Here is a 14,427-nt window from a genome sequence, read left to right as displayed (position 1 = left end):
ATTTGAGGTGTGATTCATAAACACACAAATCCTTGGTATTGAGTTAATGACAAAGGAAAATGTACTGCAATCACCACTCTTCTTAAAAAGTGTGAAGTATTATAATCACCCTAAAGTTTTATTCATATCCTTTCCAATTATTTTAGCTTTATTCGTCTCAGATGGGCTCACCATCTTTACTTCACAAAATGGATTGATTACCAGCAGTGACGATGACCGTGTTACTGCTGGTAATCATCCAATCTCCAGAATCTACAAGACAAGAAGAAGAAGGAGGAGGAGGAGGAGGAGGAGGAGGAGGAGGAGGAGGAGGAGGAGGAGGAGGAGGAGGAGGAGGAGGAGGAGGAGGAGGAGGAGGAGGAGGAGGAGGAGGAGGAGGAGGAGAAGAAGAAGAAGAAGAAGAAGAAGAAGAAGAAGAAGAAGAAGAAGAAGAAGAAGAAGAAGAAGAAGAAGAAGAAGAAGAAGATCAACTTTTCAGGTTCTCTTTTGACCTTTGCATGCCCACCATTGTTCCTATGCACATATAAACAAATAAGTAAGTGTAAAAATGAAATCATAAAAAATCTATGAGTGTGTTTATGTTTTCATATATTATATTGTAACACAGACACAGAGATGTGTATGACCAATGAAACTATAAAAGATACAATAAAGAGGAACATCGAGAGAACTACAAAACTAAAACTCAGAAATTGGCTCTATAATTGAAGAAAAAATTTAATAGAAGATGTGCCTCTTCTAAGAAAGTATACCAAACAGCAGGTTATACAACTGGAAAGACTTGATAGAAAATGACGCTAAGTACACCTGAAACTAAAGTATAACTAATAAAGTAACGAAGAGGAGCTGTTTCTAGGAGAAGGAAGAAGCAGAGGGAACAATGGATTATTTCTCCAGGCTAACCCTGACCCTTTCCTGTCCTCTGAACTAATCTGGGTAACACACTGGGCCTGGAACTAATGGGTGCTTTACTCTACCAAAGCTCCCATTGAGAGCAAACAGTGCCCAACCCCAGGTTCTTCAATGAGCTGCACCTGTTATGCGATAATTTATTCCTAGCATGTACACGGGGTGTGAAGCTCCTTGCCAGCAAATCTCTGAGCGGCCATTTCTAGATGACTCACTTTGTGCACACAGGTGCCCTGGACTTGCCAGGCTACGACTTCCATGTGGCCAATTCCCAGGACTTATCCCCACCTAAGTGTTGCCCAGCGGTGGGGAATATGGAGATCAGTGGTAATCTCAATGCCCAGGTCTTACTTCTGTTGGCAGAGTCATTCTAACATAATCCTGTCTTTCAGACACAGTAGACTAAAGACCCTGGCATGGCAGTGATGGAGAGCACAGAGGCCATGACAACAAAACCACTGTGACCCAGGAAATCCAGACCTAACTGGAGAACCGGGGATCATTCTTGCTCATTTTCTGCTCACTCATTGCACAGTGCTTAAAGGGGAGCTTGTTTGTCACTGGAGACCATGTGGAGAAAGGGATATGCTGACTCTGACTGGGAAGCATTTATTGTGCACTGGGTAGGGACACCGAGTCTTGGATCAGGTGGACCAATGCAAGTTATTGCCACAGGGCAAATGAACAGGTTCAGGTTGGAGTAGAGTTTGAAGCAAATACAAGGCTATACGATATATATAACCTTTTCCTTTGGTTACTACTTTTCTGCTCTGTCATGCTGTTTAGAGGCCTGGTGGATAGTAACTGTTGAGTAGGTGTCATTCTGAGGAAAGGGTGCCTTACCTGCCTGTTACTCTATTTCTTGGAGCCCTCTTCAGTCACTGGCACAACAGATTTCATTGTGACTTCAGCATCACTTGTCACTAAGATTGCCCTGGAACCAGGTGCCCTAGAGCCAGAGACTAATTGATGGGAGATGTCATTCTGTAAATGTGTCTCTCTTATTGGTTGATAATAAAGCACTGTTGGCATAGGGAAGCAAGATAGGTGGGACTAGGAGTCAAGGAGGATTCTGGGAAATGTAGTTAAGGGTGGAGAGTCACCATATGATCCTAGGAAAGAGAGGACTCTTCAGGATGCCATCCTTGGAAAAGATAAGTCCTTATAGAAACATATATTAGTAGTCAGGGTTAATATTTAAGACAGAACTAGCCAATGGGAAGGCCTAGACATTGGCCAACAGCATTGTAACTAATAGAGTCTCTGTGTGTTATTTGGGCTTGACGCTGTACTGAGACCAGGCTGGCAGGAAGAATCACGGTACAGCTAATGAGGTCCCTTTCCAGAGCCAACCTTGCTGGATGGCTTCTGTGTGACCATGGACAGAGTTGGGAACATGACCGTGCCCTCCTCAGAGCTGGAGCTGCCACACAATCATTTTCCAACAAGGCAGTGTTTTGAGCTTCCAGATTCTGTCTATAGCCCCACTGTAATGTTCTACAAGCTCTGTGACTTTGGAGTGAAAGAGAAGGATCATGGGCTGTGTCTGCCCCACAGGCTCCTTTCCTCTTTGTTTTTATGCTTGGTTAAACTATTAGCCCCTTCCTATTCAGAGGAGAAAAAATATGTGTGGGATAAGCACCCCAACCTGTTTAACCCAGTTTTTCATCCCTCAGTCTCCCAAGGCTGGGAAAGCAGAATTAAAGAACTAAATCTTTGGCCTCAGAATGACAAAAGAATGAGCCCACTCATTCCCAGAAGGAACTTGACCTCCTAGCCTGCTTTCCCATCTTCAGTTTCCAGAGAATAACTTTGGCCTTATGGTCAACCCAACTCTCCACTCTGGCCACTGCCCTCTCCACACCCCACTGATGACTGCACGAAGAGACTGTTATTGTTCAGTGTTTGTTGTCACTGATTTTCTTCCTGCTGGTCTCCATCTTGGTTCCCAGCAATTTTCCCTTTCCAGTCCAATGCATCCCAGGGGGGTGTGGCAAGGAGGCAAACCTGGGCCTCTGCTACAGATATCTTCAACCAGCCTCATCACAACAGAAAGGTCCTGGCTGTGCTGCATTTCATATGAGTGTGTACTGTTTATACTCCAGAGCTGAGCCAAAGGGCCCGTCACCTTTGCATAGAGAAACCTTTGAAGGAAGTAGAAGAATTATCAGGGATAGGAGAGGTAAATAAGGCATCTGGGAATTTTGTCTTGAGGCCCTGATACCATGAACTGTCTCTCAGTGATGCTAAGTCTGCACATTATAGAAAATCATGCTGTGGATGACACAAACTATATTTTGAAAATTTTCAGAAGTCTCCAAAAGGGCGGCCACCATCATCATCTTTGTGCCTAGTTTTTCCTGAGCCCAGGGCTTTCAGGTCAAGTGTAAACAAAGTCCTAGACTTGGCTAAAACTTCAACTAAATAGAATCTATAGGTGGAGCCTTCTGGATCAAGTTCTAGAAGGTGAATGTGTTGTTCTATGGTATAAAGCATTCTCATTTTAGCAAATTAATTCATCAAGGAGTGGACAGAACAAAAAGAGGCATGAGCTTCAGAGCCTGGGTAGACAATGGACTGTTGAACTAGGGTTGGGCTTTGTCTTTGGGAAGCAGGTCCTGAGGGATTCACCAGTCATTCCTTGTGAAACTATAAATGATTACAACTTTGAGGGAAATGAAAATTCAAGGAATTGGCCCAATGGCAAGGAGAGGGTCTAAAACAATGAACTAGACTTTGAAAGATCTACTTTAGTCCGGCAAAGCTGGAGAGGTGAGGTGATGGGCGTCATCAATCTCAGGAATGCTATCTCACGCGGCTACTGCTTTGCTCCTCTACCAAACAGAGACAAAAATCTGGAGACAGTGAGATGAAACAAGAGTAAGATCAGTTTGGACGTTGGAAGGATGAATGACTGATGATTCCCTCAGGACCTGCTTCCCAAAGAAACTGACAGTAAAATGCATTCATCCAGGAAACAAACAATAGAACAGTCTCATGATCTGAAAGATCAATAGTAACCAGGAAAAAGTTCAAAGATAATCTCCGAAACTGAAGGGCTAAGAGTTCTACATTTCCAAAGCTGACCAGATTCTCAAAGAAGGAAGAAAACAAGATTTATAGCAAGGCACAAAGAGACTTTTCAAAGCTGTCAGAAAATAACTGCAGCATTCCCACAAAGCATCCAAAGACTGCAATGAGGCAACAACAGAAACTACTTACAAAGGTGAAGCACGGGAGAAAACAGAGGGGAAGCACTTCAATTTGCAACTCTCCAGACTGTTAAACTCCATCCCATCCACTGGGGAAATGATGGCTGTGAAGGTCTGAAAATGAAATGCCCCCTCCAGGCTCATGGGTTTGAACACTCGTCCCCCGCATTTGACGGCACTGTTTTGGGGGAGGCTATGAATGTACTACCTTTGAGATGTGGTGCCTGGTTGGCCACTAGAGGTAGATTTGGAGTTTGTCCCTTGTCCTGCTTCCTCCTGGTCATGTGCTTTCTACTTCCTGACCTACCAGGATGTGAGCAGGCCATGACACAAATTCCCACCACCATAGATGTCTCTTCACTACCGTGTTCTCTCCACTCGGTGCATGGTGCCTTCTGAACTGGGAGTCAAAGGAAACCCTTCCTCCCTAAAGTTGCTTCTGTCAGGTGCTTTGCCATACATACCTACCAGGTATGACAACTAACCAGGTATGATAACTATTGTCACTAGTTACTTGTTATGCCTACTAGGAAAATAACCAATGCAACAACTTAAAATGTCTCTCTCACATGTATCCCAGTTTCAGGAAACTTTCCAAGGACAATCCAATGGTACAGACAGCCACTCCTTTTATATTCCTGCTTTTCCATATGCTTTCCAAAATGCTCTACATGTTTAATGTATTCACAAGAGCCTTTTACGATAGAAATGTCATCTCCATCTTATAGTTACAGAAGTTCAGTGATAAAACCATAATTAAGCACCTGTTTAGTAACCAGACCTCAGAACACCACCTCTAGCCTTTGTGATCTTTAACAAACTAGGGGGTAACCAGGGAGACACTGACGTGAGAATCCAAGAACTAGACAATAGCGATGACAGCATTCCTTCTGCTGACATGAGAATACAATGGCTGTGTGTAGCAGTGTGTGATCAGAGACCCAGGTGGCCAACCAAACTCAAAGGAGACATGAGCATTAGCGAGGACTGTTAAAGAATATGGGAAAGGAACCAAAGCTTTTATCTTGTCACTATCTGAGGACCCAATAGAGACAGATGCTTAATTAAGCGTACCTTTTGCCAAGACTAAATCTGTGTGATGGAAGCTAATATTAGAAATTGCTAACAATTTGGGGACTTCTCTGTATATAAATCTTATTTTTCTGTCATTATCAGATAACGATATCTTGACTATATGACATTGCCAATGCAACTGTAGCCCATAAATATTTGAATTACAGACTCACTTGTCATGAAATCTCTAGATACATCCCTTTGGAAGTACTTGTAGGTTGATAACATCTACCGAATTTCCTGATCAGTGGGCAAAAGAGGTATGGGAAGAAAGCATAGCAGGGCAACTTTCCAGGTAGGGGATAGTGTTAAGGCATCAAAAAAAGAATGAAAGATCAAGGACAAAATGAAAGAAACCAAAAATAAAATATAGTAGTCGTGAGCATGGAAATAAGCAAGAGCTTTGTGTGACACACGGTGCAGTATTCGGGAGGAATGGGGACATGGCTGGAAAGGTAGGCTAACATCTGGTTATTATAGGCTGTGTTAGAACCTAGATCAGGGGTATTGATGGCAAACAAAGACACAACAAGGCATTGCATGTTCTCTTGCTTTCTGGTCACCTCTAGAAACACTTGTGTATATGAAAGAGGTGCAGGAGACAACAGCAGAGAGACAAATTGTTAAGGTAGGGAATTGGGGAGAGGAGGTGGGAAACTGACCACAAAACCTATATATACTATGCAGAATGAATGGTTGCTGCCTTGGTTGAAATGTGAACTACTCCCCAGAGTGTCACTTATTTGAACACTTGGTCCCCAGGTAGTGAGGTGTTTTGAGTGACTATAGAACATTATTTTGGACTTGGGGCCTTCATGGAAGAAATGGGTCACTGGGGGCAGGGAAGGTGGTCTTGAGGGTTATGGTCTGGCCCTACTTCTGGCCTGAGCTCTCTGCTCCATGCTGTGTAATGTTCTGAGGAATCCCAGACACATGTGGGTCACTGTGAACCCTACCACACTGGTTCTGCCATGGTGTAATATGCCCTCTCAAACCAGAAGCCAACACAAGTCTTTCCTCCCACAAGGTGCTCCTGATGCATATTTTGTCACGGTGAATGGGAAAATCACTGATACAGCCCTTTAGGATAGAGAAGAAAAAATATTTGGAAAGCTGTGTCTGCCAATATAGTAAATGGCGATCAGAATAATGCACTCATTGTGAAATAGCTAAACAAAGACTTGATTTAAAAGTTTGATTCTCTAACATCTAGAACTAGAGGATGAGTGTGCCCTCATCTCTGTGCTCCTTGTTGTCCCTTTCTGTAAACCTCCCCTTGAATGTCACTAACAGCATACATTTACTCCTGTGAGATCCCATACACATAAGCTGCTGAGCAGTAGCTCTGTTCATCCTCTGTACATATTTTGTGTGTACATGTGCCTACATGTGTTCATAGATGTGTGCACACTTACATGTGTGCATGTGCACACACGTGTGTGTGTGTGTGTGTGTGTGTGTGTGTGTAGGTCAGAGGATGTCTTCCTCAATTATTCTATACATTATTCTTTAATGGTAAGTTTTATGACTTCAAACTACCTATATGTAAGTTGCATTTTCTTGCAGATTACATGCCTGGCTGAGTCCTGTTGTCCTTGGTTGGTGTGGGAGAAAAACCCAGGGCTATAGCAGGAAGTTACTGTGTATGGTGGTTTGAAAGAAAATCACCCCCAAAGAGAGTGGCAATACTAGGAGGTGCGTCCTTGTTGGAGGTGTGCCACTGTGGAGGTAGGCTTTGAGGTCTCATGTGCTCAAGCCACACTCAGTGAGGCAGTTCACTTCCTGTTGCCTTCAAAAGATGTAGAACTCTCAGCTACCTCTCCAGCATCATGTCTGCCTGGGTGCCACCATGGCCCACCCTAATGATAATAGACTGAATCTTTGAACTGTAACCTACTTCATTAAATTTTTCCCTCTATAAGAGTTGCTGTGGCCCTGGTGCCTCTTTAGAATAAGAGAGACCCTAACAAAGACACTGTGAAAGTCAGAGAAGTACCAACATGCCCCTTTGCTCTTTTCTCATGACCTTCCTTAAAGTCTGTGTCTCCCGCCTGACTTTCTTCCTCATTCAAAGCATATCCTCATCTCTGAAATTAAGCTCATGGCCACTCTCTTGGCTGAGGTTGTACTTTTGCACTGTGAGGACTGTGTCAAAGAACATCACATCCCAGTTTGGCTTGGCCTTCAGATCTGCAAGGAAGGACTTTACTTTGAGTTCAAATTCCTCATCCAATCTGTTTCCTCTTAATTCTCTCTATCTGTCTCTCTGTCTCTGTCTCTGTCTCTGTCTCTCTCTCTGTGTATGTACAGGTGTGCATAAACTACAGTGTGTGTGTGTGTGTGTGTGTGCAGGTGTGCATAAACCACAGCACATTTCTGTACACATCAGATGATGACCTTGGGTATTGGGTGTTACTGGTCTGTCTCCTTGCTTGAAGCATGGTCTTTTCTTGTTCCCTTGTAGTGTTTCCACAAGGCTAGCTGATCCATGGAAACAATGGAATTGCAGCACAGAGATACTGTGTCCAACTTTATGTAGGTTCTGAAGATTCAAACTCAGGTCCTTGAATTTGCATAGCAGACACTTTGCCCTCGAGCCATTGCCCCAACCCCATGCCCATTATTCTTGTTCTTTGGCCCACCATGTCTCTGACTTATCCTCATGGTGCTTGGATCACAAGGATTTACAGGAAACTCTCCAAATGGTGTGCCATTGTCCTAACTGAATCCTCTTTTTTACAGATAGAACCTCAGGCTTTCTTCTTCCTCCTTTTTCTCATTCTGTGGATGTGCCCTAGGACAACACACACACACACACACACACACACACACACACCACAGTCCCATAAAATACCACACCACATCACACCCCATAACATACCACACCACAAACACAGACACCACACATACCATCTACACCACATACACAGACACACAACACTACACATAAACACATACACACACCACACTACATACCATCCTACACCCACATACACACACCACTTACCATACCACACATATTCAGACATCACACCACACCACACACACACACACACACACACACACACACACACACACACACACCACTCCCATTCTTGACTCTGGTAAGTGTAAATGGAAGAACTATCTGCCCATCTCCAGCCTCCACCCTCCTTTCCACTTTTATTCTCCCATAGTCCAGGGGTCCAGGAATGCCATCTTTTTCCCTGGATCCATGTCTCCCACTTCATGACTTCTGGAGTGAAAAGATTGCCTTTTCCCTGCACATTACGATACCAAACATAGAACCACTGTAGGTCTTTTTTTCCTTCCACGTGCTAGCAACTGAAGGCAGAGTAGGAGGACAGAAGGGGGAGTCTCCGGAGAAACTCCCCAGACTCTCTCTTTTCCCTCTCTCTCTCTCTCTCTCTCTCTCTCTCTCTCTCTCTCTCTCTCTCTCTCTCTCTCTACACACACACACACACACACACACACAGAGTGACAACTAAGAGTTAAGTGCAACTCAACCTTTGTAAAACTCCTCCATGTGACTGGCAATATGTGCCAGAGACGTTACAAAGATGAATAAGGCATGAAACCCACTTTCAAGAGCTCCTGGGTCTCCTGGGAAAGTGGGACCATAAAAGGAAAACACAATGAATCATGATAAGTGCTGTGGCTTGAAGAGTGTGTGTGATTCTACAGAAACTCGAGGCCTGGGACAGAAAGAGTTCTTTGTGTAGCTGCCAGGTGTGTGTGTGTGTGTGTGTGTGTGTGTGTGTGTGTGTACGTGGGTGCACTTATGTGTGTTCCTAAGAACAATAGACCACTAAGTACGATGGAAAAAGAGTTTGGGTTTGAGTCAGCCCTGCCATAATCTGAGTAACCATGGTAATGTCACTTAAATGCCTCACGCTTCCATTACCTTTTGTGTGAGATAGGGACAGTGACAAATCCTATATACCTTATGATTATGAAGACTAAACTAGAGGTCAGAGCCTTCAAAGCAATTTCTCAGAGTTGGAGGCTCATAAATATTTGCTAAATTCACAAAAACCTTGAGAATGGCTGCTTAAGTAAATCTGTTGATAGAAATATTAATGATATTTGTGCTTAAGTAGAAAGAACAACTATAGGGAAATCTTGTCTATTATTTATGCTTTAAAGTAGAGCTACTGAATGAACCACCAATGTGATTTACAGTTACCTTTAGGACTTCATGTGTTTACTGTATTATTATTTATCAGTTAACTGTTTAAAAATAAATTTTTGTGAAACAAGGTTTCTCAGACTTGCAAACACTTAAAGAGATGCAAAGCAGTGTCCATGTGCCTTTTCTCTGAACACAAGCAACTCAGTTATAAACGGCATTAATTATGTTGCCACCTCTCAGAAATTGAAGAAATCCCACGTAGATTGATACCCGCTATTGATTATGGGGTATGTATCTGTAACCTACATGAGTGTGAGAAATACCATTTCCATTCATATGCCAATGTTCTAACACTGGCGATGGAGAGAGATGATAACTATGCATGTGTGGTAGGGTGACAGGGGTCTGAAGGCATGGACCTCCCGTACATCCACTCACAAGGCACGGATAAACACTACTAAGCTTAAAACACGTAGTTAAATATGAACATCGTCAGTTCAGTTTTCAGCTTACTTAAAATATTGGAGTTAGTCTGTCAGGAAGTTAGTAAATGGTTGGTTTTGGATGCAGAGTTTTGACACACAGGTCATGCTGCTCTGAAACTTGCAATCCTCCTGCCTTAGTCACCTGGGATTCCATGGGTGTACCACCACACCAGGCTTCTTTCTGAACCTCCTGCAGAGACCATTAGTAACTGTTTAGCTCTTCAGAGTTTCTTTGCTTTATTTCTTCTTTCATTAAGTTTAGGAAACAGTGACTTTAATGTTTTAATAAGAATAGCATACACATACATTTTGTGAAATTATCTGTCATTTGTTTATAATGTATCCATCATCTGTCTGTCATCTATCGTCTGTTCATCTATTTCCGTTTGTCTATCTACATATCTATCCATCTCTATGCATTATCTATCTGTCTACCATTTTATTTTCTATGTGTAGTGTGTTTATCTCCTTATAATCTATGTTATCTATCATATACGTATATCGTCTATTATCTACCTACCGCATATCACTTGTCTGTCTGCCATCAATCTATCTTCTTGTCATCAACTGATCATCTATCTGCCATCCATCTATCTGTCCTCTATCTACTCTTTATTTATCATCTACATATCTGTCTATCACTCAATCTTGATTTCACACATCTGTCTATGCTGACATCTGTTAGATGTGAATAATGAGTATTTAGGGAAAAAAAGCATTTAGACAACTGTGTTTTCCATAAATATATTCATTCCATTTCCTTATGTACTATATATTTGAATAATGCATTTGAACGAAGTTTACAGAATTGGGATTGTAATATGAAGTCTAACCTATAGTATGGATATATTAAAGAGGCAACTAAAGACAAGAGCAGAGCCCCGACCCTACAGAGATGATGTATTCACAAGGAGAAGGAATAGCAAGCTGAGTACGTCAACAGAGGCTATAAAGACACTGCAGAGATACTATCCACAGTCCATGCCCAAGCTGACCTTGAATTCACTCCATAACTCAGGAGCTCAATGAACTTGCCGTCCTCCTGCCTCAACTTCCTGAATAGCAGGGTCTGTACTATTCGGCCCATCCACTGTCATGTCTCTACCATAATCTATCTATTTCCACTCTTAAAATGCTCCTGTGGGGTCCACTGAGATGAATCAGTGAGTAAACGCCCTTGCTACCAAACCTAGTAAGCTGAATTAGATCTGAAGCACACATGGTGAGGAGACAGAGCCGACTTCTGAAAGCTGCCCCGTGACTCACATATGCAATCCATTGTATGTACGTGTGCGCACACACATGTACACACACAAGCGTAATAAAACAGAAGGTGTTTCTACAGAGCTGTTTCTTTGCTCACGGATGCAAATAGCATGAAGTTCTCCTTGTATTCTTTGAAATATTCTCAGCTCACCTAACATTTCTGTGTTCTCCGTGACTTTTCTACGTTAGCTATCATAAGCCGAGGGCATTATTGTATACTCAGATGCACTTTGTTTACCACGTAGATTAAATGGGTGGTCATAGACTTATTTTATCACTGTTGTAGGTTAACTTAAAGTTGGGAATTGAACAACCACAAGAAAATAAAATACATCGTGGAGTTCCCCCAGTTTGGGAATTGTCAGAGGGTCTGTTTTATGTTATATTCACTCCATTGCCTAATTGTGAGTAGCAATTGCATTAAACTCCCATAAAATCATTTAAAATGAGAAGGGGAAGTGGTAAAATATTACTGACATGTACTTTTCTTCTTTGCACTTCAAAATTCCCAGTCTTGGGAACTGGAGACTTACCTAAAACCAGGTTGATGAAATATGTCAGGAGTGTTCAGGTCCAAATCGCAGGCTGCGGAAGGCATGATGGAATTTATCAAGGAAAACAGGAGCACAAGGTCACAGGGCCGAGAATTAAAAACAAATGCAGATCTACAAACTGTTATTTTAAAGCCAAAGAAAATCAGGTTACACCAGCCACCTCCATTTTTAAATGCCACCCCTCGCTGGTTCCGGGGGGGGGGGGGGAGACAAGGGCGCTTTGCCCACTGTCCTTTCAGCGGAAGACGCTGTTTTTCCACAGGGGCAAAGAGCAATGTTTGAGAAAGAGATTTTACAGATGCGATTACAGCAGGACACCGGGGCTCGGGTCTGCACGTGGGTAAACACGTGCTCTCAAACCCGGGGGAGAAGTTTGGCTTGGCAGCCTCCACGACAGAGCATGGCTCTGATCCTAGAGAAAGCCAAGGCTACAGAGCCTGAAGTCATCTCCAAAATCAACACCACTACGAGGGCCTCAGGACTCTTCACACTTGTCATGCTGAGACCATTGATGCACAGGGCCGCAGAGCTACCGAGCCCTCCGTGTCCTCTTCGCGTGTTGTCTTTGGGACCTTGGCCTTTAGAGAATGCATCAGGCAGAACTTGAATTTTCCGGTGTCAAGTGTTCAACTGCAGATAATAATACACTTCTAGAAACTTCTAGAATATGAGCAGTTTTTTTTAGACTCTATTTCAAAAATTTCCACAAGGCAAGCAATTGATAAAGTAAGCTTTGTGAAAATATGAGGAACTGTGTGCTTAAAAACAATACCTTCAAGGGACAGGGGAGATGGGTCAATCAAAAGAGTGCTTGCCATACACTGAGTCATGAGGACCTGAGTTCAGACCCCCCAGTACTCTCAAAAAAAACTAACCACAGCAGCAATAGTTTATAATCCCAGCACTGGGGAGGCAGAGATAGGTGGGTCCCTGGGGCTCAGTGGCCAAACTGCTCAGCCAAATTAATGAGTACCAGATATAGTGAGACATCTTAATTCAAAACAAAAGGTGGAGATCCTGAAAAGAACATTTGATGATTTCCTCTGGCTTCAATACAAACATGAACACACTTACATATACCTATAAAAACAAGTGCTTACACCACACATATGTACACATAGGCACATACACACACACACACACACACACACAGAGAGAGAGAGAGAGAGAGAGAGAGAGAGAGAGAGAGAGCTTTTAATAAGCTAGAAATGTAGCTGCAGGATGAAAGAAGAATTTGTATTGCATATATCTGAATCATAGCTTATTGGTATAAAACATAAACTGTTAAAAGCTTGCTTGCTAAGAAGAAACCAATTTTTAAGACAATAGGTTAAATACATGATGAAATAGGTTAAGATTCATCAGGCAATGAAAAGTAAAACAACAGTAAGACATCAGTAAGCTTGGGTTTTTACCTCAGTGGTAAAGCCTTTACCTAGCATGTGGACGGCTAAGGGTTTGAGCCTCAGCTCTGTTAGGAGAAAACAAAAAACACACACAAAAAAACCCTCTGATCTGGAGTGATGCTGAGTGAGTAGGAGAACCTGAGTTCAGCTCTCAGCACCAAGAGGCTCACAACTTCCTGTTAAGCAGGGAGGATCTGATGCCCTCTACTGGAGTCCCTCAGCCCCTACCCCCGCGTTTGCACATAACCCTCAACACTCACATGCACTAATTGAAATATAATAAACCTTTAAAACATCGTGTCACCTCACACCTGTGAAGACTATAAATGGATGGGAAGACCAAAATTGTGTAGTATGTGAAGCAATGAGAACTCTAGTCAACGTTGGCAGTTTTTACTAAGCAGAACAACAGTGGTACTCCAAGCCAGCATTTCACCTACAGAAATTCAGATAAAGGTTTGCATGCTGATATTTATATTTATAAAAAAGCTTTCTTCATAATAACAAAAAAAACTGAGGGAAAAAAAAAACAGACGAAGCCAGACACCAACAGGAAAATAGGACACAAAACACAGAATGGAATACTACGTAGCAGTAAAAATAAACACAGGAATAAATATCAGAATCACTATGAAGAGAAGTACGTAAAAGCAGACATATAAAAGAAAACACAGTATATGATCATATTTTCACGAAGTTTGAGAATAGGCAGATTAATGATCCTTGGATGTCAAGCAATGTTTATCCACAGAGGAGTTGGAATCAGCTAGGATGAGGTGCAGGGAACTTTCTGGAAGATTGAGATGTTCTGGACCTTGATTTGGACATAGTTTGTACAGATGTATACAACTGTCATGACCATATAGCCATCTAACTTTTCATATTACACTTCTAGCACTGACTGCCTTGTTCGACTGTCCAATTTAACACCTTTAGAAAAATCTCAATTTGCAACTAAGAGCACAGGGGTAGTAAAAATTAAAGGAAACATGGGCACTAACTTCCATGCAGAACATTATTCTATTTTCCATGAAAATGCAGAGTTTTCCAACAGTTTCAAAGAAATGGAAATAAAAATATCCTGAAATAAAACAAGTTTTCTATTTCCTAGATTGACATATAACAGAAACACGGGGATTCGCCAAACTGCCTGGTAATTGTTATTTAACATTAATTGTTGTTCCAGAGACCACAAGAGTTACCTAAATATATAGGCAACCATCCCACCCAAGTCCTTAGGATATAAGGCAACTGTGTGGCAGCTGTGGAGAAAGCTGTTGAGTTAACACAACTCTGGCAAGTCCCCTAAGTGCAGTTACTTCTCTGGAGTTCCTCCTGACACATAGAAGACCACCTTCATACCAACTTTTATAAATATCCTGACATTGG

At 42.3% G+C, this 14,427-nt stretch overlaps 1 pseudogene; it reads left to right on the top strand.

Annotated features, from left to right (window-relative positions):
• The first annotated feature begins 212 nt into the window (after positions 1–212).
• Positions 213–1,836, top strand: LOC101836924 (annotated as a pseudogene).
• The last annotated feature ends 12,591 nt before the right edge of the window (positions 1,837–14,427 follow it).

Source organism: Mesocricetus auratus, unplaced genomic scaffold (assembly GCF_017639785.1).
Source record: "Mesocricetus auratus isolate SY011 unplaced genomic scaffold, BCM_Maur_2.0 Super-Scaffold_100676, whole genome shotgun sequence".
In the NCBI taxonomy this organism is placed as follows: domain Eukaryota; kingdom Metazoa; phylum Chordata; class Mammalia; order Rodentia; family Cricetidae; genus Mesocricetus; species Mesocricetus auratus.
Note: the sequence above shows the minus strand (reverse complement) of the source record. Positions and strands in the feature narration are given on the sequence as shown.